This window comes from Homarus americanus, unplaced genomic scaffold, assembly GCF_018991925.1.
Source record: "Homarus americanus isolate GMGI-L3 unplaced genomic scaffold, GMGI_Hamer_2.0 scaffold30535, whole genome shotgun sequence".
Lineage (NCBI taxonomy): Eukaryota > Metazoa > Arthropoda > Malacostraca > Decapoda > Nephropidae > Homarus > Homarus americanus.
The window spans coordinates 6,147,206-6,173,608 of NW_024732440.1; the positions used below are offsets into that span (position 1 = coordinate 6,147,206).

Genomic DNA, 26,403 nt, shown 5'->3' on the forward strand with positions numbered 1-26,403 from the left:
ACACACACACTGCATTACCCATTGACTTCCCAAGACACAAACTGAAGCCTTTGTGTTGCTGTAGGTAGACCCATCTGAGAAGGAGGGGGGAGAGAATACCAGGGGTACCTCTTGACCCACACACCAGGGGCAACTTTCTACCCACACACCAGGGGCACCACTCTACCCACACCCTAGGGGCACCTCTCTACCCAAACACCAGGGGCACCTCTACCCACACAGCAGGGACACCACTACCCACACACCAGCGGCACCTCTCTACCCACACACCAGGGACACCACTCTCCACACCAGGGCACCACTCTGTAGAGGCACCTCTCTACCCACACACCAGGTGCACCTCTCACCCACACACCAGAGACACCACCTACCCACACACCAGGGCACCACTCTACCCACACACCAGGTGCACCTCTCTACCCACACACCATGGGCACCTCTCTACCCACACACTAGGGACACCTCTTTACCCACACACCAGGGGAACCACTCTAACCACACACCAAGGACACCTCTCTACCCACACACCAGGGATACCACTCTACCCATATACCAGAGGCACCTCTCTACCCACATACCAGGGACACCACTCTACCCACACACCAGGTGCACCTCTCTACCCACACACCAGGGACACCACTCTATCCACACACCAGGGACACCTCTCTACCCACACACCAGGGACACCACTCTACCTGCACACCAGGGACACCTCTCTACCCACACAACATGGACACCTCTCTACCCACACACCAGGGACACCTCACACACACCAGGGACACCACTCTACCCACACACCAGGGGCACACACTCTACCCACACACCAAGGGCACCACTCTACCCACACACACCAGGGACACCACTCTACCCACACACCACAGGCACCTCTCTACCCACCACACCAGGGGCACCTCTCTACCCTCACACCAGGGACACCACTCTACCCACACACCAGGGCACATCTCACCCACACACAGGGACACCACTTACCCACACACCAGGGGCACCCCCACCCACACACCAGGGGCACCACTCTACCCACACACACCAGGGACACACTCTACCCACACACCAGGGAGCACCACTCTACCCACACACCAGGGGCACCACTCTACCCACACCAGGGCACCTCTCTACCCACACACCAGGGCACACCACTCTACCCACACACACCAGGGACACCACTCTACCCACACACCAGGGGCACCTCTCTACCCACACACCAGGGGCACCACTCTACCCACACACCAGGGACACCACTCTACCCACTTACCAGCAGCACCTCTCTACCCACACACCAGGGGCACCACTCTACCCACACACACCAGGGGCACCACTCTGTGTTATCGCATCCCTAGTGAGATTTTAACTAATCATTACCCAATCATAACCCAGCTGGTCCTCTCCTGTTCCTTTTTGATTGGTCAGATAGGCCCCAATCTTAACTCACTTGAATTTAATGGTTTAAAATCGTGTGGTTTAGGACTATTCATAACTAGGGTATATTGACCCTTTAACTATTCAGTCTTGAAGTGAATATATATATATATATATATATATATATATATATATATATATACATTATAGCTCTGTGTATTGGCATTTCCGAATGATGTAAATTTATCCTTGCAAAGCTGTGAAGTGAATTTATGGCTGACTGGGCAGTTCATGGTAGTTGTATCATAAGCTGATTTGATGTCACTGGTTTTGTTTGGTATATATATATTGGTTGTTGTGGCTGTGTGTGTGTGTTAGTGCGTGATACATTGCGTTACTCAATGGGTTAAAATGGTTGAGTTTTATTGTGATTTCTCCTGTAGTAAAAGAATACTGTATTAATTTGTCATTCCACCACTTAAGTTTATTAGCTGCTGGGTCAGTTGGTCTGGTCTGTTCTTTTTTTAATTTGTTATGAACACTAGTGTTAAGTGTTCATACAGGAAGAAATCTGTAATATTTGGGAGTGTCACTGGATAACACCCTTCTCATGTGTCTCAGCCAGGACTCAAACCCATGATATATATACAGTACTATATAGTGACGAGAGATACACTCATTACTGCTATACCAGTAAATGTTTGTTTTTACCTCAAGTATTTGCTGTTAGTTCTTTCTGAATGTATATCACAAACATTGATGTAGGAGGTATTTACTTTAAGATATAATTTTTTGGTACAAAAATTATATCTTATGGACTCTAGTTTCCTTGTTTATCCTCCCATTTCGGATCATTGTGGTAGCAGGAATCTGGCCTCAAATACAGAATTGTTCCAACCTCGGGTATTCACTAAGTGGGTCTTCCACCATAATTACTGGCCACTGAATTACCACCTTTTCATTTATACCGATTATGAATTGGTAAGGGAAACATGGAATTAAAAAGGATGAGAAAGCGCATGGGGTACAAAGACAAGAATTGATGGAGTATTTACTTTAACAAGTATAGAGTCGGTTGTATTATGACCACACATCTATGTATTCAACAGTAAATTCGGCCACCTAAACTGCCGGCTTTCGACGAGTTATGGGACCAGGTGGACTCGTGTGCAGGTTTGACAAAGTGGTTATGGACACCAGGAGCAGTAAGGATACATACCCCACTATCCTCACTGGTAAGGCATATTAAGTTTAGTATGGCTTTGTAGGGGGTATCGATGTATTAATGTTGTCTAGCACTCAGGATGGAAGGAAGGAAACTCTAATGTGGTTTTCTTGTATAATATAAGTTATATGATAGACAGTCTGGTGCTGGAGGTGCCAGCGTGGAGCTTGCTGGAGGAGGTGTTGCTTGTTCAGGAAGATGGGCAGAATGAGAGCTGGTTGGTGAGGAAGCTCAGAGAAGGACAGCTGGTGGGTCGCCATGCTCACTGGCCGGAGCGAGGCCCACCAGGCAGGCGAGGAGAAGCGAGGGCTGCCAGGCAGCGGCGGAGGAGGAGGTGGTGTTGCTTGTTCAAGAAGAATGGTCAGAATCAATCTCAATGGAGAGACAGCTTATATACCCAGCAGCAGCCGACAATCCTCTATGAATCATGTTGGGAAAACCCAGAAAGTCGCCCGTGACTAGTTCCGTTGCTAAGATACGGTAACATCTGGTTGGTTGCTAGGGAAGGCGGTATCAGGTGGTGGCGTGGCTACGCAGTTGTAGGGGAGACGTTCACTACAGCTTCCTTGTAAGAGAATCAATGAACAGTTACAAATAATTCTTTGCTCTAGGCTCGAGATTCCATTCGTACATTGATTCAGGTGGGAAGCTTCAGATGGATGAAATTTATAGTTCACGCATTGCTCCACTTAACCTTCCAAGTAAATGTACTGTGCTAGATGGTCGGGAGGCGTCTTAAAGCCGAATTAATATCATCTTGAGATGAAGATTAGTCCCCACGATCTTATGTAAACCTAATTTACTTTTAAGGTAATAAATTTTATACAAGTTATTTGAGGGAAACGTCAAGTCTAGTCTTAAATTGGTCTAAAACGCCCCAGAAAAAACATTAAAGCAATTAAGAGACGGGGGTTTTAAAGTTAAGATCAAGTTTATTGTAGTATTATATATATCATATTTAAAGTTAAATAAATAGGCCTACAACAATTCGCACGCTTCTGAATTTTTCCCACTCCAGCCGGGTTCGTCCTTAGCTACCCGCATAACAAGGTTGATAGGTCACTGTGCCGTGGGTGAAGCTGGATTGGACCACTTTCACCGAGAACTAGACTCACTTCATCCCGACACTGAAAATTGTCAGTAGTTACTCCACGTAGATCACGAATATCTGGAACAAGCAAGTAATTAAAGATTAAATATGGAAGTGTATCAAGTATTAAATATCAAACTCAAACACACATACAGAGAAATAATTCACTAGTTACACTAATATATAACCAAGTTATATCAAATATAAACAGTTCACCAACAAAACTTATTTTTAACCAACACGAGAAATAAACTTAAGAAAAATAATAACAGCAGCTGAAGAATAAACATATGTAATTTCTTGAGTCCTGTAGCACTACTTCCTTTGAGGTTATGATCACTACTGACCTCCCATCACAGCTTTCAGGGTATTTAAGGACGGCAGTGGTGGGGTGGTTGGGTGGGGGGAGAGATACTTGTGATTTAGGCGGGAAAATCTTAACTAGGCTAACTACCTCATCACAAGTGTTTAAAGACATTTCATTTTTCGATAATTGTTCTATAAAACTTCACTATGTCTTGACTATTTATCGCCTTTCTATTGCTAATTTAATATTGTTCTATTTATAACTTGTTAATTTTTCACTATAGAGATTTATGAATGTGGCTTTACCGGGAGTTAAACGGGCGTAACAACCATTAGCGGCTTTACTGTGGTGGTGTCTGTGTCTGGCCGCCCATAGAAAGTCGTAGAATTCGTCATGTTATATTTATCAAAACTTCAAAAACCAGATCACAATTGACTTTTATGTGAAAGATTATGAATAAAAAAAAATAGTGTTTATTAAAGTTGGAAGTTTGTCTACATTTGTCACTTTCACATAAATACACATCTGAATCTGTAGATAATGGGCACTCATAATAAGCTCATTTAAAAATAAAAAGTCTTTAAGCTTGGTAATAAAATAAACTAATTCAATAAATGTCTGGCTGGGTTCCTTCTATACATTCCTAAATCTACTATAGAATTCATTGGCCTCTTTAGCAGTGTAAGGAACTGCCTTTATCCTTTCAAACAAACCATAGAGACTCAGAAGCCTTATTTGACAACATCGTGACAAGTATTGGTAACAATTTTAATGGTTCAACTTCACACTGATTCTAAATCCTAAAAGTTTCACCCTTTAAGTAAACCAGGCAGTATTTAAGTACTCCAGGCAGCATATAAGTACCACCAACATATAGGCCTTACTAACGTACAGTATTGTTAATGAATGTGGTGAGAATACTTCAAAGTTTGTATATATATATAATAGATCTATAATTTACTTTAGTTCCTCCAAGAAGTACAAGTTTCTGTAGTGCCCCAGGAATGAAGGCACATTTTCTTTCTTGTTAAAATACTGAAATCTTTATGTTTTTCAGTTATTTCACACTAAAAATCATTTTATTTTCACAGACTCTATTAAATGCTAACATAGTTTTATTTAAATGATAATAAATGATTATTTAAATGGCTGTTTTATATATTCAACGTAAAAAAGTAATAAGGAATGATATGGAGGTGAGCGCCATCTATGAGTTAACAGCGCTACTAAACCTTCATCACGGGGTACAGGGGAGAGTTTCTCGTCTGATGGTTCTTGGATCCATCACCAGCAGGAGCCACAAGACAGAGAAAGAAGATGGAGGACGGACCAAGTGTACGACGTCCTGACACCCCCGAAAATATCAGCCTGAGGCATCGGTGAGACATTTCTTCATAATATTATACCAGATATTTAACATTAATAATACTAAGAAGTTATTGGAGAGTTATTATGGTTAGATAGAGTGTATTTAATGGTTAATTTAGTTAATTGTGTTGGGTCATCTGGTGGAGGTGATGTTCTGTATTGGTATATTTTCACTTGTTGCCACTATATGACATCAAAGTTTAAAGTATGTTTTTCCGGTGGTTTTTGATGTAATGAACGAATTTGACCTTAATTTGTGGCGCAAGTCAATAGTTTTAAGATAAGCCCCTGGTGAATTAATATAAGTGGACAACCATGGTAGTTGTTGATCAATGTGTTGTTCCGATGGTTTAGGTAATTCGTCCATTGGCTGTCCTCGGGTTTTGTAAGAGAATAGGTTTTTTTTCGAGATTTATCAGTGTTTTACTCAAATGTGCCCTTTGCAAAAAAAAAGAACATTTTCAATTTTAACAAACTGCTAATTTGGCCCAAAAAAAAATAGGTCAAATTTGAGTAAAGCACCAAAAGTGCACCAAAAACTAATTATCATGCCATAGGAACCAACGAACCTACCTAACCTAACCTTGGGTAAACATGGCGGGAACCTGCGGACAGCCAATGGACCAATATTAACCCACTTTTCTTCAATGACGTTTCCCTCACAAATGACTTAAATATAGCAGGGAGATTAGGTAATTTTAAGTGATTTCTGAGGACGACATCATAGAAGAAACGTGTTTTAACATTGTGTAAACCATCGGAAAAAGTTTTGGATTTAACCTAACCAAACCTAAACTAACCTGGGTGTGTACCGCCATGAACAGACATACATAATAAACTGTTAAATATCTCGCTTAAATGTATTTTGTTCCAGAAATGTTATTGAAGAAAAGTGTCATAGAATTGTCAAAATTACTGATTGCAATTATAAAATTCCCGAGATTCGTTTAATGACAAGTGAAATGGCAAAAATAGGTTTTCCCTACTGTATTTTGTGTTTCGAGCAATTCTAACCTTCATTTCTGGTATAAATGAGCCGTTATGGAGATATGACCTCGGTTACCGGAACGAGTTTGATTTTGTTCATTTTTTCCACAGGTGTTGTTATTATAGAATTTGAAGAGGTGACATTTGCTAGAAGCTAATACTGTATAATCTGATGTAATATAACCTACCTAAGCGACCTACCTAACCTTACCTAACTTCTTAGCCAGGTGGTGGACTTGCCATATTAAACAAAGAACTTATTTTGATATCTGGTACCAATGAAAGCAACTTTATAGAAGCATCACGGTGTAATTTGTATTTTTGTGGATGCAAGAGTACGTTCGGACTCTGCGCGTCGGCTGTAGACAAACATGGCGCGGTAAATCGGCAAATTTTTTGGAGGAGTGTGTACGGTAAATGCAATTATTCGCCACAAAGCACGGAGACATCATTTTAGTGTCACGAGCTCAGTTTTTCAGTGTTCCCCCATTTCCTCCAACCTTCATCCCTTGCCCACTACAGGTGATTTATTAACACCTATGGAAAATATGAACCAAATTGAAAAACTCTTTCTGGTGGTAGTGGTGTTCTGAGAAAAAAGAAAAGAAAAGACCTCACCTTCCCTATGATAAAAGAAAAAGTTATTTCATTAATGTTTTGTCAGTGAGTCATTAGCATTTATAGGTCACTAGGGAAGCTGGAATACGTTTAAAAAACTAATTTGCACTTGCAAAAATCTCCCAATAGATTTGAACTGTCCTCTGATTGGTCACAGCAGATTATGTGAAATTCAAACGAAAGAAATTTAAATATTAAATTGTGCAAAAGTTTTTGCCCGCTAGTGCAATAAGAATCCGTCAATATTGTTTTAGCTTCATCCTATTTTGGTCTCGTCCACAAAATGTAACCACGATATGTCGCGTAAGAAACCGGGTGTGCCGATTCATTTTTTGTGCGTCCGTCACAAAAGGTTAGGTAGGGTTTTCAATTTTGTTTAACCTCTCATGTTGAAAGTGTAATTCAGTTTGGAAGAATGATTGTTGTTGTTTCTAGTGTTAAAGGAAATAAAGGTCACACGTTTCTATTAGAAAAAACAAAACAAAATAAAAATCACGGAAAATTGTAGTTTCGGCGAAGCGCCAAGGTCAGACTCATTCTAAACGTCAACAACTATTGGAAAAACCCAATTTTAACCTAACCTAACCGATTTGAGTAATCAGTTTCTCCATGTGGTATTAAACAAACAAGTGCCTTTATTATAAGTGTATGAAGTTGTTGTTTGACCTGGATTCTGGGCCAAATAAACCGTCGGCTATTTGACCGGGACCTGTGGGGATCGTACGTATACGATTTTAATGGGATTGTAGTCGGGATGATTGTGGACATTAACTAACCATTACACTATGGTATTATTTAATTGTAGAAGTTTCTGTGGGTAAAAGTATTTAGTTTTATTTTAGATCCCGGTCAAATAACCAGTGGTTATTGTGTCGAGTCCTGGTCAAATAACCCCTGCCTATAATATAATAGTTTTACAGTGTTGTGTATTATATAGCTATTGGTCACATTTCCAGGAATCTTCAAGGGCCAACAACACATTTCAGTATGACGAGTTCAGACTCGACTGTTCAGACCCGTCCGGTCTCGTATACGACGCCGTTAATGGAGAAACGCTGCCGACCCGCGGGAGGTGAGACCGACTTCGTTACTTCACGTCGTGTCGTTGGTGTACAAGCCGAGTGTATTAGAGTACATTACTTGTATTCAAGTGCACTTGTACAGTAATCCTATAAAAGTGGACATTTATATAAATGTTTGTGTCTAAAGTCCCGTCCCATTGGTGTCGGTGGTACGCGACACGTCAAAAATATGGCCCAGATTCACGTTTTCCATCCCAAACAAAATTTTATATGTGTTTATTTTGTTTTAAAGTACAGTACAGTATATCAATAACTTTAAGCTTCGTTTTCAAAACATAATTTCATTGTTTATCAATTATGATACTCGACAAATAGTGTGCTGCTTTTTATACCTTTTTCTACTTGTATGTTTCAGTTGAGTTAATTAAACTTTTATTTGCATAGTTTTGAAGAAGACTACTTTGTATAAGTTTTATTGTTTGCCTTTCAACAGTGCAGTGCTTTATCTTAAGGAATATTTTCAGGCACTTTCTCCATCACTGCCTAAAGTGGACCCGATATGAACTAGAATGAAGTTGGCTGGACATAAAGTTAACTGGACCTGCAGTGACCTGTACGTGAAGTTAACTGGACCTGAAGTGAACTGGACCTGAAGTACTCTGTGGTATTGTATTTAATATTGTTGTGGTAATTTGAATGTTAGGAAAGTTCTACAGGCATTATAAGGGCCTGCGCCTCTTATAACTTTTTTTTAATACTTACAACCATTGGTAGCGCGACGAGAGGAGGCTCGTGGGTATATGTAATGATAGTATCAAGTAATAGGGAAGAAATAACGGTCGATATTGTAGGTAAATAAGAGACAATATACAAATACAATATTTATTTAAACATTAAAATGGAGATTGGAGAAAGAATATATGTACCAACAGACGAAATCTGGTACTATGCCCTCAGGCTCAAAATACTCACACCACGACTGGGTGGACATACTCAATAACACATAAACTCTTATAGAAACTTGGCACCATAAAGACCAGAAGCAATTGCCACTACAACACTCAGTCGTCAGGAGTGTTACTCGAGCAACCGCCATGGGGTCCTGCCACCATGGGGTACTTTCCAACAAACTGAAGATCCCAGTGGAATAACACAACCACACCATAGCCCTACTGAGTTAGACACTCATCCGCCAATGATGGCGGCTGGTAGTCGTGTGTGGCTCTGTGATCCGGGGTCACCTCGCGGGCCGAGCGTTAGGGTCAGATGGCCAGCTATGGGGCCCATAGGTAGTCTGAAGTGTCTGACGGTCGGGTCTCACGAAGATAACTGATCCTACCGGACCTCGGACATCTCTCCATAGAGGGTACAACATCCACGCTACAGACACGGCCTAGGCTGCGTTAGGGACCTGTACGGGTGAAGGGGCGAGCACTTACTAACCGTGACAACGACATCACGTTTCAGGCGACTTTAAAGACATAAACATTACTTCACTCCGAGCATATGAACTACGTTACTGTAACACTTGCACAATCAACTATTAATTGGGTCAAATCACTTAAAGAAGGGCAAATTACAACACAGAGTGGAATGACCTACCTGTATGGGTGAAGGGGCGAGCACTTACTAACGGTTGAAATGCCCGCGGCACCCTCACTCAAAATAGGTCAGGGAGTCCGCCTACTTCTATTTCGATGAATTACTTTACTGTACACTCTGACGTTGAAACTGAGACTATGAACTCAGTTTCATTCCTTACTATTATCTTCACTAACAATGCTCTGACTGAGCTATCAAAAGCAAAAATTAAATTGATTACAAAGGGTTGGATGGCAACAGGTCTCAACATACAGCGTCTTGCTACGAAATCCGCGGATTATTTTCAAAGTTCCCTTCAGACAGAGACGGCCTCTCGATGACGTCATCTAGGAAACAGAGAAAAGGGTGGACGTTTCCACTGGGGGACTCGGAAGGTTTTGTGGACGTTTGAGCGTAATATGAATCCTTAAGGTTTTCAGGTTAGCCGTCATCACGATCACGACAGCATTCCCCAGTTTATAAGAGTACTGGGCCGTAAAAACCTATAGTAAATCGATTCAATATTCCTATAACCTCGCATTATAAAAGCCAAGATACTTTTCTACAATGAAAAAGGTTCCTCCCAAATTATGTAGTCTCCAAAAAGTCCATTTACGACACACGATCTCAATTCGCGTGACGTGCGATCCGAAGCCTGGGAGGATTCGCATCTTTCAAAAACGCGTATGTACTCATTTGTGCTGAAAGGTGTAGATGTAGAGTTAGCAACAGTTCAGAGACAGGTTGTGTAACATTACTCGGAAAGCCTCGAATAACATCGACCCCGTGGCTAAAGATATTATTTTGGGGCGAGTGTACACGTCCATTATATAAGCCAATATCGGAGCTTCTCGACCGACAAACGAGTCGAGTTCCCGAGGCTTGTTCGCGAGTCCAACTTAACTCTTGTAGATAATGATGTACAGTACGGTAGAGCTATACCATATATACCCAGCACATTACGGTACAGTCAGTCCCCGATTTAAGACGGGTTCGGGGACCGGCGACCGGGTCGCAAGTCGAAAATGCGAAAATAATACAGTACATAGAAAATCTAAAATGGGTGTCTCTCTTTCTTCGGAGCACCACGAAACTCAGTTTTACTCTTGCCAGGCATTTTAAAGGGAATTACAAACAAAAATTTTGTCAGTGCACAGCTCAATCACTAACGTCGGGATTCGAATATAGGTAATTTGACAAAATGTCGGTACGACCGAGGCGGTCGTAAGTCGAGGAGTAGCCGATATTTAACTAATGATGAGAGAAAAAGTTATGTCTTTAATGTTTTGTTATTTGTGTTTTCAATGTTTTGTCAGAGAGTCGGTTCTTGTCTTCAGCGTTTAGGTCACGAGGGAGGCTTAAATAAAAAAAAAAAAGTTTTTGCTCCTGCGTAAATAACACAATAGATTTGAATGTCCTCTGATTGGTCACAGCAGATTATGTGAAATTCGAGTGAAAGAGATTAAAATAATAAATCCCACAAAATTGCGTTTCTCCCGGTAGCACAATAAGAATCCGTCGATGTCGTTGCAATTTTGTTCTACGTCTGTCACGTCCACGAAATGTAGACGCCGTTGGACGCGTACGAAACCGGGTATGCCGATGAAATTTTTGCTCGTCCATCGCAAGAACTTAGGTAGTTTAGATTAGGTTAGGTAGGGTTTTCAAAGTTGTTTTTTAACCCTTCATGTTGAAAGTCTAACTCACTTTGGAGGATTCATTGTTTTTGTTAGTGTAAGAGGAAATTAAGATCATATTTATTTATTAGAAAAAATACAAATAAAAGCGGGTAAAATTATCGTTTTGGCTGTGCACCTATTTTCCGAAGGTCACAATCGTTCAAAATACATCAAAAACCATTGGATAAACCCAATTTCAACCTAACCTAACCTATTTGAGTAATCAGTTTCTCCGTGTGGTATTAAACTAATAAGTAACCTTTGCTTTAAATGCGAAGTTGTTATTTGACCCGGATTCTGGGCCAAATAACCGTCGGCTATTTGACCGGGACCTGCGAGGATTGTATGGAATTTTAATGGGATTGTAGTGGGGATGATTGTGGGCATTAAACTAGTCATTACACTATGGTCTTATTTAATTGTATAATTTTCTGTTGCCAAAAGGATTTAGTTTTATTTTAGATCCCGGTCAAATAACCAGCGGTTATTGTGCCGAGTCCTGGTCAAATAGCCCGTCTATAATATAATAGATTTACAGTGTTGTGTATTATATAGCTATTGGTGACATTTCCAGAAAGCTTCAAGGACCAACAACACATCTCCATGGCAAGTTCAGACTCGACCGTACAGATCCATCCGGTCTCGCATACGACGCCGTTAACGGAGAAACGCTGCCGACCCGCCGGAGGTAAGACCGACGTCTTTACTTCACGTCGTGTCGTTGGCGTACAAGCCGAGTGCATTAGAGTACAGTACTTGTATTTAAGACGCACTTGTACAGTAATCCTATAAAAGTGGACATTTATATAGATGTTTGTGTCTAAAGTCACGTCCCATTGGTGTCGGTGGTACGGGACCTCTCAAAAATATGGTCCAGATTCACGTTTTCCATCCCATACAAAATTTTGAATGTCTGTTTATTTTCTTTTTATTTTAAGTACAGTACAGTATATTAATAACTTTTAGCTTCGTTTTCAAAGCATAATGTCATTGTTTATTAATTATGATTCTTTACAAATGCTGTACTACTTTTTATACCTTTTTCTACTTGTATGTTTCAATTCAGTTAATGAAACTTTTATTTGCATAGTTTTGAAGAAGACTACTTTGTATAAGTTTTAATGTTTCCCTTTGAACAGTGCAGTACCTTATCTTAAGTAATATTTTCAGGTACTTTCTCCATCACTGCCTAAAGTGGACCTGAATCTTTGGACCTAATGTGAACTAGAATGAAGTTGGCTGGACATAAAGTTAACTGGACTTGAAGTGAACAGGACTTGAAGTTAACTGGACCTGAAGCTAACTAGACCTCAAGTACTCTGTGGTATTGTATTTAATATTGTTGTGGTACTTTGAATGTTAGGAAAGTTCTACAGGCATTCCCCAGTTTATAAGAGTATTATGCCTTAAAAACTTATATTAAATCGAATCAATATTCCTATAAACTCGCCAAGATACTTTTCTACAATGAAAAAAGTTCCCCCCAAATTATGTAGTCTCGAAAAAGTTTCGATAGATTTGCTAGCGGTAAAATTTGAAACGCTAGATGAAATACATTGATGTGATCTCCAGTGCATCAGCAACAGCTATAGAGAGCGGGTAGCGAGGGAGTCATCCTTGCGTGACATACAACTGTATATGTTTTACTATAACAAGAAATCCATTAAGCTATATTAATGTATATATCTTGCTGGGTAGAAGCAAGGCCCCCAACTGAGGATTACAATATCAAAATATATGGAAGAGTTTTGGAACGTCACGAGCGAGACCGAGACGGACCTCGGGGCATACGTTTTGCCACCGTGTCGTAGTGAAGGTTTCATTCGTACGGAGATGCACAATATAGTCGTCGACGACACGTCTGATTTTTGAGGAGTGACCGAGCAAATAGTAGTTGATATTAGAGTGAACAGCTACAGCAATATACAATATATCGGTCTAAATGGGATCTGCCAAATATTATTGATACGTAAATGGTGTCGGTTTAACGTCAAAATGAGATTTTAATCGGCACGTCGCCCGTCGTTTAGCGGCGGGTAACCCATCGCGATGCCCGAGGGTTCGCTCGCCCCATTCTGCCGAGTTATCGAGCGTTGCGTGTACCCTCGTCGCGAAGGCCAATAATAGCACCTCTCGCCCCGTTGCGTCTTTCTGATAATTCCTCGGTTCATTTGACGTAAGATCCCAGTGTAATGAGACAAACTCACAGAGAAGAGAATTACATATAAGTAGGAAGAATAGAGAGTAGGGATGTAAAGATAGGAAACTTGGTAGCGTGGCCGGGATGTTATTTACTCGGCGTCAATACGCTTATCTTATCTCGTATGTCAATACACATATATCACTTCTTAAAGGGACAACTTGTTAAACACGTCTTCGATACTTTAATTCACTCAATGACATGGACACATTAATATCACTATTATATCGGGGTACTAACACATTATGTTTTACGTTACTCGACACCGACTCTCGGACACACCCGAATGAATACACTTCCCACAGTAGGTAACTCACCCTAGGACGTTCTGACAAGACTCACGTGTACCCTGACATAGGCCCAGTGAGTTCTGGCTGGGCTGCCTCCTATGGGAGAACCCGCTTAGCTGGCGATGCCGTGGTCTGGTCGGGAAGTCCCCCTCCCGACCCGGGGAGGGGACGTGCGTGACTGCTCAGCGAACCGAGAGACGACCCGAACGGGAGAGAGATGACAGCAACCAGAATGAGAATCCGTATGACCAGAATGACGGTGGACGGGACTGTAGGGCCTTTATGTGGGGGGGGCTCAACCGGCTTTTGACCTCTAACCAATTATCACTAAACTGGTTAGATCTGGATAGCTGTGTGCAGGTGTGGTCCTGCCCAGGTGTCTTGGTTAGGTGAGGTTGTAGGTCACCCGGCTAACTCGCGTCATTAGCGGCGAGGTCAAGTACCTAGGGTCGACCCGAGGTGTGTCAACCCGGAATGTGGTGGTACCACGAGGTCTGTAGTGTGCTTGCTGTTATATGTGACATAATTCTGGGCTGTAAACTTCGGTCTGACAATGAATCATTACACCAGTAATGACCGGCACGGCGTCCATTTACGACACGCAATCCGAATTCGCGCGACGTGCGATGCGAATCCTCGGAAGATTTGCATCTTTCAAAAACATACACGGTCGTGCGCCAGTTAACGTCCGATAGCATATGCGTCCGTGCCCCCTCCCCCTCGAAAAAACACTTCCGTGACGCTTGCTGGACCACCACTCCGGGACCCCCTGACGGAGACACGACGATCCTTCCCGTACTGGCTAGATGTTATGTGTTAAAGGAATATCATTCCTTAAGCTTTAGTAAGCATTTTCCTCCAGGTGTAATGTTAACCTACATCTATTGAGGATAAAATCTTTCACCTACAAATTGACAATAACACATTTGCTGTAATCGGACATATCTAGTTGCCTCAACAAATTGGGGTTGCAATTTGAAATTCTGTGTCATTACTGAGGAATAACGAAGTCTCTGGTGCACTGCACTCTAAGATTAAGAGAAAATGGACTCGGGCATCCCGAAGCGAGAGAAAACGGACTTCCACGACGGGAGACGCAAGCACTAACACGTGCCACTCATGCCGAGAGACTTGACAAGTTTTACCAACCATTAGTTATGTACGTTATCTAGTGAATTTAGTCAATATTGTACAGTATAAGTACACTGCAATACAGCGGTCCCTCGATTAACAATGGACCTAAGTGCAAACCCGTACTGTACGTGTACTAAACGATCGTGGTACTTAAATTGTTATGTCTATGGCAAATATAGATTGTTTATACAGATATTCAAATACCATCTTACAAGAATCCCAGCAATGTAAGTTATATTCAACCAGGTCGTTTGGGTGGCAAATTATGAGAAGAGCTCAGTCACTCTCAAGTAATGATAAATAAACACTCGGGCAGGCTTTCAGCGCCAACTGTCAAATCGTATCTCAAATAAATAAAGACACTGTCACCTCACTTCCCCCCTCCCCCTTCTTCCCACGCTCGCTGGCTACCTCCCTCCTTGTGTTCCCAGACAAAACATTGGTGAAAACTTTATGCTTTAAGGTGTTTATTTTATATAATATCTCAGACTAAAGTTAGGGGATTACAATTTGCATAGCTGGAATCCTTGCAAGACAGCCAATAATTTGAATATAAACATTATATATATTTTGTTGAAGATAAAAAAATTGTAGTACATTTTATAATATAAAGTTTTTCAATTGTATTTTTGGGTAGATTTATATCAATTTCTTAATTTATTTTTATCCATTTACATGCACACACCCTAATAAAAGAAACGTAAAAGAAATAAACGACCTCGGTGCAAAGCCGGAGTGTTCTTGTACTAATTTGATTACGGTACAAAAATTGTTTTGTCCAGTGCAAATTACAGCATGTTTCTATTCAAATTAATCAGTATGTTACAAGAATCCCAGCAATGTTAATTATATTGTACCAGGTCATTTCACTGGCATTTTAAAATGAGAGAAGCTCAGTAGGACTGTTAAATAAACACAGAGAGACCTTCGGCTCAAACTGTCAAACGTATCGTCTTAACTCTCTCCCTCCTCTCCCCCATCTGTTCAGCCAGGGTTTTAGGCTTACAGTTTTTATCTTACATAATATTTCAGATTAAAGTTAGGAGATTATAATTTGCATTGCTGGAATCCTTGCAAGACAGCCAATAATTTGAATGTAAACGTCATATATTTTGCTCGAGAGATAAAAATTGTTGTACATTAGTGTACAGTACTGTAGTACATTTTCTAATATAAAGTGTTTCAAGTGTATTTTTGGGTAGATTTACATGAATTTCTTCATTTATTTTCATCCATTTACATGCACACACCATACTAAAAGAAATAATTGACCTTAGTGCAAAGCTGGAGTTTTGTTGTACTAATTTGATTTGGGTACTAAAATTGTTATGTCTAGTGGAAATTATAGCATGTTTATATACAAATTAATCAGTATGTTACAAGAATCCCAACAATGTTAATTATATTCACCCGGGTGCTAACCGTCGGTGTCGCCTGGCTTTATCTTAAATAATATCACAGACAAAAGTTAGGAGAATTTAATTTGCATTGCTAAAATCGTTACAAGACGGCTAATAATTTTAATATAAACGTTGTATATTTTGCACAAGAGATAAAAATTTGTAGCCCCTTGTAATAAAATTAGTTACAACTAACATTTGTATGTGAACTATAGCATTTTTCTATTCAAAGTAATCACAATTTTATAAGAATTCCAGCAATGTTAATTATATTCTTCCAAGTCAGTTTAGTGATATTTCATAAGAGAAAAACTGAAAGTCACTGTTAAGGACAGATAAATAAATAAGCTCTAGACCTTGGCATCAACTGCCATGAATCCGATCAAGAGTAAACGGGCCATTTCGCGTCTCATAATTTTAGCCGCGTCGATTTACGAGTGTCTGTTTTAACGCGATACTACAAAAAACGATGTTTTGTAGGAGATGGGCCGAGGTGCATTTGGGTATACTCGGTCTATTTAGTATTTTGTGTTAGTCTCAAGTACCAAAGTAAATTGTTCCATTGAAGCCACTTTAATTGAGTCCGAATTTGGTTTAAAGCTATTAGCTCTCTAGGAATGCGTCTCGCGTCACATCGACGTCGTACCATACGTGCATCGGTAACCGACACGTACACGGGACCGGTAACAATTTTACGTAAACGCGTCGACGACGAAGAGAGGTCAATCGTAATATTCGATAATGCCGTCGGGTCGTCGACGTCGACGTACCGTTTCTATGTTTAGTAAATAGTCGTGGCGATTTTTATCACGCGCGTCCGTCGACGGGCACGCCGAGGGCGGTCCGTCACCGACCGCTCGAGATTCGGCCTCTATTGCGCAGTCATACGGTCCGTCGTCGTTTGCGAGAAGTACTCGTTTACTTAGTCTCGCGTGCAGTATATTGCATTTTTTAGCAATAGACCAGTTATGATCGTAGAGTAGTTCCATCACGTAGGGTATCGTCTCACCGTCGGCCCGGGACACACCTCCGGCTACTCGACGCTCCGCTTACCGGTACACGACACAAATTAAAAATTATCAACACGATATTTTATGAGGTCATTATGATTGATTTATAATACCCTATGCAATGGTTGTATAGATGTAGTGCAGTATAATTATTAAATGCAGGCAGCATTCACATCACAAACTTAACCCACAGAAGAAGTCGCCTCGGGCAACGGCAGCAGCGGAAGCGCGATCCGGGAGACGGACACGAAGAACGACCTCCGCGGAACAACCGTAGATCGTCGCTCCGTCACCGCTCCGGAGACGGGTCGGCGAGTGCCGCTCTCCGACGTAAGATAATCGTCGAGAATAACCTACGCGTTTTTGTATTTTTATGGATGCTATTTTAAGGATAACTAAAGCTCAGTCAATGGTTATTTTAGCTTAAGGTCATATTATACGTGTATTTGTAATGTACAGTATTTCATTAAGTAAGAATGCTAAAACTTGCCCGACGGTTGACCCCCAAAACAACGGCGGCGACGAGCTCCGGCACTCGAGAAGACGGAAGCTCCGAGTACACGACGTTAAAGATTAACAGATAGTTTGACGACTATACCACCCTTTCATCCACATAGCACCCCTTGTTCCCTCCACCTACCATAGCTTCCTCCCTCCACCTACCTCGTCTCCCTTCCTCCAGCTAAATCTATCCCTCCCTCCACTTACCACTCTTCCTTTCCTCATCTATTATCTTTCCCTTCCACCCCTGTATCCCACCATCTGTCCCCCCTCCCTTTCTTCACGTACCACTCTTCCTTTCCTTATCTATTATCCTTCCCTTCCACCACCTTTCTCTCCTACTACCTCTTGTTCCTTCCACTTGTGTTTTATTGGTTTATTTAATAAGTTTTATAGTATATGATGGTCACCTTATTAATAATGTAACATTTTGTGTGATTACAATTACACTACACACACTTAGTCGAAGTGACCAGTTATTAGTGTTGATATTAATGGGATAAATATTAGGTAAGTTTATTGGAGTTTGCTATAAAATATAAGACTATAGTAATTATAAAGTGTGAGTGTGAAGAAGGGTTTATAAGTTGTATAAATGTCAATTAGAGGAACAAATAATTTGCTAACCACACCCTAGTCCTTCAATGGAAAACGCATCGAAATGCGCAGGGTCGAGAATTGGTGAACGCATTCGGCGGGAGAATAAATGCGGCGACACGCGTAGAATACTCGTATGCCACTCTCGGGCACGTACGTTTCCATTCACTAAAGTTAGGTGGGTTTTTTTGGGTGGCGTGGGACCCGGAGGGCATCGGCAGGCGGTTGCGTCCGGCGGTTGCCGTGCGAGAAATTGGGAGGACGGGCTTCCGGACTCGCGCGACTGGCGTTGACGTCGCAGAAATTAAGGAATGGCATCTTCCGGCGGAACCGCGGCCCGCGAATAAAGGAACGCTCGGGCCGAGCGCGCGGCTCCTCCGCCGTACATTTCGTCGTCGGTAACAAAAGTAGTCGATTGAAGTCACCTGTTTTGCCTGGGTGGATGTGTTTGTGCTAACCGTTTTAGGCAAGTGAATGTTTGGTACAGCAGATTTGGGGATTCATTGTAGGGTAGACTTGCCATACAGTGCACAGCATTTTAATTAGTATTATATTGCGGCGATCGGCGAGCACGTAGACCGAAGCCTCACTCGACCGCGTCTCAGGAGGCGCGGGGTTTGGTCCGAGGCCACTCGCAGTCATCTTCGAGGGTATAGTCCGGAACGCCGTTCGACGAAACGTCTCGTCGAAATTCCGGAGCGGCGTTCTCGTCGGGGGTCGCGCCGGAGGTCGACGCGACGACGTTCCCGGAGGGGTCGTCGTCGGGCACTCGACGTGCATCCGTAAGGGCCTACGAGACTCCCCGAGGCCACTCGACCCCCGGAGTAGAACGAGGGCACGCGTTGAATCGGCGACCCGTTAAAAGCGGGGAAGAAATAAGATCGTGTAAATAACGGCAGATTAATTTCGCACCGAGGGAGCTCGAACCCGCACTTAATTTTTGTCGTCGACACTCGCACGTATAGAAAGTGCAAAATAAATAAATAATACGTAATTTTTTTTATGGGAATTAGCCCACCCGGGCACGGGTCACCGACCCACATCGGGGCGAAAATGTAAGAATAATAATTGTTGAAGTTACAGTGTTCCTTTTTGGTGGATATCAACGAAATACGATGCGAGAGGCTCAGACAACGACACGAAGGGACGTTGCTCTTTCCGGCGTATTTTCGGGACCGTCCGTAAAAAAAAAAACCTAACGTGCGCACTGAAAGTGGCGCTTTATTCCACAAGTGAAATAAAACATATTCACATAAATATGGGGTAACCTAGTTTATATGTAACAACAATACTAAAGAACCTTAAAGAAATAGAAAATCAAAAGTGAGGAACAATATATTTATGTTGTGTTGTCAATAGTAAGAGAAAAAATTGAGACCCCGCAATCGCGTGTTAAGGAGGCAGAAAGTCAGACGAGCGACCCGGGACTCGGTCACAATTTTAGGGATGCCACGTAGCAGCGAGATGTACCGCAGACGACACATTACGCTTCCAATATTTTCCGCGGAGGCGGTATCTCCCGGTTTGGTAGCTGCCTAATACCTGCCTAAGTATGTAAGATTTTCCAATGGAAAGTGTATGTTTGGCAAATGTATCCAGGTCTTTAGAGAATGTACTCAGATATTTGGGTTAGTTGTCAAGGGTTCATGTATAATTTACATGTCTAATTGACTGTATATTTTTTAACTTTAATTTTTCATTTGCAGTCACGGGTCGGAGTCACCCGACAGGAGTCAGAAACGTCATTTTTGTGCGGACCGGCGACTCGACGGACCCCGGCCGAGGACGCCGCTCGAACCGAGGGTAAGAATCTCGGATGACGCTGCATTGTAATGTTTATATCGCAGTGTACGGTATTTACTTAATGGTTCTTTGAAGAATAGGATTGTGTACGTGGCGTGTGTCTGTAGGAATTGCGTAGAGTAAGTGGAAGGTTTTAAAGGGAGACGAGAATTTATTAAGCGGCGCGTCGTCGACCCGACCGCGAATCATTAACGGCGGGGGTCGCGTTGTAGTCGTCGACGAATTACCGGAGGAAGTTTTGACCGGTTACCGAGAGGAAATAAGACAGGAATTTACGAGTAAAAGAGTAGAACGTAAAGATAACGAGGGAGAAATGAAAATGTCACCGACGATAAGACTCGGGTGCTATTGAAAATGCGTAGACGGAAGAGGGATCGACATTACAATTGTTATAATGAGAGTACTTAACTTAGGTTAGAGATATAGAATTGAAGGTCTCATATCTGATGTAAAAGTGTTGGATACAATATGAAAAGTATTATTAAAAAATGGGAGTTTAACCCATAAGCCATGGGTTAGGGTGCTGCTGGCACTTCCCCCTCCCTTTGTATTGGGATAAATCGAGAAACAGGACGAATTCTCCCCCCACAAAGAAGGGGAGACTAGATGGACGTTGTGGAACTTTCACCTCGGGTGTAAGGGTTAAGAATGTAGTAGCACATTGCGGGTCATAACGGGAACGCGGCACGCCGGAGGCGGGTACACGGGACGCTCCCTCAGAACAGAAGCCGAACGTCGATGGCGTGGGTACATCCACTTCCTTTAAAAGTGTAATTAGGGATCCTCCTCCGACACATTGCACTATTTTCACGCGGATGCATACGAGATATTTCCTTTGGAGTATAGTTTTTGGTTCACTGCCAACACCTATTATAGTTTTGATACATTTATCCTCGTACCGGATCTCCGTCGTTGCGTATTTTCACGCGACATCTGCGGAAGTTACGTACACGAGACGTAAATAGTACGACGTCGAGAGCACGACATACATTCGGCCGTAAAGTACACCAGTCCGGATCGAGTGGACTTTCCCAATCGTCTCGTAGATTCCTCGAGTCGTCGTTAACGGTACGAATACGTACAATTAATATTTTGTTACGTATAGGTTTATTGTATGTTTTTTGATAATTGTTAAGTATTCGAGGCGGCGACGACGTTCGCGATCGGCGGCAAAGCGACGGCACGAGACGACGAGCGCACCGTACCGACGGGCGGAGGAGCATTCGGTTTGATTTTGTATTAGGCGACAGGGTCGCGGGTATTTACGGAGATACGGCAGAGCACGACGTCGGCACGAGCGGGAGAAGTAATTTGCGCGGGACGTAATTGCGGGGTAGTGGAGTATTGCAGTGGGTATGCTCTTGTGTTTTAGTTGGCAATGGTGTATAGATATGTTTGTGTGGGGTGAGTGTGTATAGGTATACTGTAGAAAGACTGAACTTAGATGAAGTTTGTTTGGGAATTAGTCTAATTTGTAATGGTAGATAATTGTTTATATATTTTCACAGTAATTTGTCCGTTTCAGTTGCGGACGAGAGCGGCGATACGAGTCGGAGACACGAACGGAGACGGATCGCACGGTCGGCGCGTAAGAGCGGTTCGGACGAAGACATTCGGGAACCGAGGACGAAGACGCCGCGCCACGAAGACGCCACGCCACGAAGACGCTCGTCAATTGTGGACGAAGATACCGGTCGACGCGCGAGGAAGACGCTCGGGAACACGGGAAGAATACCACACCGGCGAATGCGGGAAGATACTCGTCGACGCAGAAGAAGATGCCCATCAATATTGTATCGCGAAGTGCCGGGCTAGTGTTATTGTTTTAAAGGCGATTTAATGTGTAAAATGAATGTACGTGTCGTTTGTAACGATTGTTATAATGTTTGTAGTACGGTTTTAGACACCGACTCCGTGAAGACGGAGGAAGTCGATACATGTCGAGAATGAATTTATTGAAGATGTTGCCTGTGATCACTAGGGGTTTGCACTAATTTGGCGAGAAGATTATCGTCGTAGACACGTTGCAAATAGATTGCGGAACGTCATCGAATGCGGCACGCACGTCATTATGGCGGGACACGTCCGTAAATAACGGCAGCGTAAATACGAGACGACGCGGCGGCTGCGGGGACGCGCGCCTCTCGAAAGTAAAAGAACGGCGGAGATCGGACCGACACGGATGGCGTCATCGAGGTAACCGATAAGAATGGAGAATTGATGACTATTTGGTTGAGTTATGAGAAGGGGAAGATAGTTGGTGGGTTTGTTTTGGACAGAGAGTGTAGTTATATATTAGTGAATATATAAAGTAAAAGGTGATGAGGACGGTGGTGGGGGGACAACGAATGATATATTTTGTAGGGTATGGACGTGCTAGTACCGAGTCGGCGTAGTGGCATAATTGTGAAAAATAGATGCGACAGGGATTTTGAAGAGAAGAAAAAGTCGCGCGGTAGAGGATATGCGGGGAAATCGGCGGAAGAGACGACGAATTTAGTAAATGCCGGTTTAGGAAAGGGTCGCACGTAAAGCGGGCGGTGCGGGCATCTGCGGATACGGACGACGGTCGATCGGGGTCCGTTTACGGGACGGGAAAGAGGATCGACGCGGGAAGTACGGAGAGGGCGACGGAGAACGGACGGGAATTTGCATGGAGACGAGGCGGCGCAGAAATGAAAGCGTCCGAGGTACCGCAGGGAAGTATACCCGCGAGATGTGTAAAGAATGGTTTGGAAGTAGAGTTAGTCGAGAGTCATGCGTTTGAAATGGTGGGAAGGTTTGATAGGTGTAGGGGTTTTACGTAATTGCGGCAGTTCGTCGGAGAGCGGGTATCTACCGGTAAGGAAATACGCGATGCAGCAGCAATATATTTTTGGTTAATAGCAGTTTGACGTATTCGGTATGAATTTATACTCGTTCACCTGCACTCTGTGTTGCTGCACTCGTGTTAAGGTGTTTATTGTGAAGGTGTTTGTATAATAATAAAATTTGGTGGACGAGTAGGATAAGTCGAAGGGGAAGGAATACGAGCACAATGTTTAATTTGTAAGCCCTCCCTTTTTTTGTGTTTTCCGTCTGCCTTCCTGTTCTCCTTTTTGTATCTCTTCTGCCTTTCATTGTTGATCCTGCGGTTTGTTGTCCCTCCGTTTCATTGTGACTCCGTTCGTCTTTCTTCCCCCCCCGCTGGTGTCCCTCCTCCTCTTGTCCCCGTTTCCTTCTTTTACTTGTTGTGTTTGCTTTATCTCTTGCTCCTTTCCTTGTTTATTCGTTTGTTCCTTGTCCCTCTGTTTCATTGTGATTACCTTGGTGTTTCTCACCCTCCCATTCCTCTTGTTACTCCCCTTTTGTTTCTTTTGTTTGTTTCTTTCCCTCTGTTGGTCGTGTTTGTGTCCCTGTATGCGTTTGTTGTTACCAATTGAATGTGGTTGATTACTGCTGGTGTGTGTGTTTTGATTGTATTATTTGTGTTGTTATAAATATGTTGGAGTGTGAAGTAGATATATTGTGTTGGTATTTGAATAAATTTTGGTGTTAAGAAGAGGAGGAGTTATATTTAGATTTGGAAAGTAATTGTCATCGAGGTCGAGAATGCACGCACTGCCTTTAGTTGAATACTTATCGACGCCGCGACGCCGGAGAAATGCGTGGCGAATCGTCACGTTATGGTGTAGTTATATATCGGAAATAGCGGAAGAGTGTAAGTTAATGTCGTGGACTTGTGAAATTGATGAGTATGAAATTTTGTATTGTGGAGTAGTTATGGATTTTAATTTGAAGGGAGTCATTTGCGACCGAATATTTTGTCGGGAGTTCCGCAGTCGACTGAATTCGGCGCGTCGATGAATCGATGGAACGGCTGCAATAAATCGCGGAGTCGCGGAGTTATTTGTTTTGGTCGTAGAATTATTTGTGGAGTTGTAAAATGTTTTCTTGTCGATGAAAGTTAATCATTTGTGGAGTTTGAATATATTTTGTCTTGTGACTTGAAAATGTGTTGCATATATGTGGACTTTGAATATTTGAGATATTTTGTGGACTTTGTATAAGTTCATGTTTGTGGACTTGAAATTGTTAAGTTTGTGGACTTTGAATAATTGATAATGTGTGTCGACTTTGAATTTGTTTTGCCTTTTTGTGACTCGGTATATTTTGGCGCATGGACCGAAGTTTATTCGTCGGGTCCGAGGACCGTAATAATTATCGGCGTACGCTGACCGAGAATAACTTATTACGCCGTGGAATTTGACTAATTTCTTATCGTGTGACTTTGAATAATTTGTGATGTTTGTGACTTTGACTAGTTTTTGATCCTTTGTGGACTTTGTATAATGTTTGTGAGTTTGAATAGTTTTTATCCTGTGTGGACTTTGAATATTTGTCATCCTTTGAAAATTTCTCATTGTTTGTGTATGTAAAATAATGTTCAATTTATGTGGACTTGGAATAATTAATGATGTTTGTGGACTTTGAATAATTTATTGTTTGTGTACTTAGACTAATGTTCAATTTATGTGGACTTAGAATAATGTATAATGTTTGTGGACTTAGAATATTGTATAATGTTTGTGGACTTTGAATATTTGTTTTCTTTTGTGGACTTAGTATTATTTTATCCTGTGTGGACTTGTAATAATTTTCAATCTCTGTGGACTTAGTATTATTTTATTGTTTGTGGACATAGAATAATTTTGAATGTGGACTCAGTCTTTTGTTCATGTTGTGTGGACTTTGACTAATTTTTATCCTGTGTGGACCTAGAATAATGTTCAATGTATGTGGACTTTGAATAATTGATGATGTTTGTGGACTTAGTATTATTTTACCCGTTGTGTGTATTTTGAATAATGTTCAATGTATGTGACTTATTATGTTTTTCACGTTTGTGACTTATTATTTTATCCGTTGTGGAGTTGGAATATTTGTTGTCTTTGTGGACAGAAACTTTTCTATCGCTTGTGGCTTATTATTCTTTTATTATGTTTGTGGACTTGGAATAATTTATAATGTTTGTGGACTTATAATATTTTTGTATCCTGTGACTTAGTATTATTTTATCGTGTGTGGACTTAGATTAGTTTTCAATGTATGTGGACTTTGAATAATTTATGATGTATGTGGACTTGGAATAATTTTCAATGTATGTGGACTTGGTATGTGTTTATGTTGTGTGGACTTGGAATAATTGTTATCCTCTGTGGACTTAGAATTGTTCATCCCTTGTGGACTTAGTATTATTTTTATGGTCTGTGGACTTAGAATAATTTTCAATGTATGTGGACTTAGTATGTGTTTATGTTGTGTGGACTTAGAATAATTGTTATCCTCTGTGGACTTGGAATTGTTCATCCCTTGTGGACTTAGTATTATTTTATGCTCTGTGGACTTAGAATAATTTCAATGTCTTTGGATTTAGTATATTTTGGATGTTTGTGGAGTTTGTATTATTTTATGTTGTGTGGACTTTAGCATCTCTTGTTGTGTTGTTTTGTGGACTTTGCTTTTTATCCTTTGGACTTAGAAGATTTTTTTCATTGTACCGTATATCACGGCCTATAAGGCGGCGGGGTGCATAAGACGCCCAAATTTCCATTTAAAAGTAGCTTTTGAGCTCTGTTTGCTGTATAAGACCAGTACCCCAAATGTGACACTTACCCACTGACTCAGTAGTCCTTACCAACCATCCTTGATTTTTTAAAATAAGGCCAATTCACTTCAAGTAATGTCATCAAATTATACCCGCTGGTGTAGTGTAAACACTAGTGATTACTGAAGCGTCTGCTATACCGATAACTGGAACTAATGTCTGTATCGAGAAAGATTTTTCCATTTTCTTGAAATGGATTTACTGATTTTTGTTTATTTATTTATTTATTTATAATATTGCATATTAAACACACTGCAAGTGTTTCCTTTCATTTGTCGCTTGTTTTTCGAGACGATCGGTGGTGGGTGTTCTCATCTCAGTGGTGTGACTATTGTTCAAACTATTTATACATGTGGTTCAACAGCAGCACCGTATTCTAATTGTGAGTGTTTCATTGATTTGGTAAAAAATTTGATATACTTCCTTTACATTTGTACACATATATATATATATATATATATATATATATATATATATATATATATATATATATATATATATATATATATATATATATATATATATATATATATATATATATATATACTAAATATTCAATGAATTATT

At 41.5% G+C, this 26,403-nt stretch overlaps 1 long non-coding RNA gene across 1 annotated transcript; it reads left to right on the plus strand.

Moving 5' to 3' along the window:
* The first annotated feature begins 16,321 nt into the window (after positions 1-16,321).
* Positions 16,322-23,367, plus strand: LOC121868790. The gene is made up of 3 exons (XR_006089449.1): positions 16,322-17,618; positions 20,093-20,189; positions 21,715-23,367. It is a non-coding gene; the product is annotated as an uncharacterized LOC121868790 (long non-coding RNA).
* Positions 23,368-26,403: the final 3,036 nt, after the last annotated feature.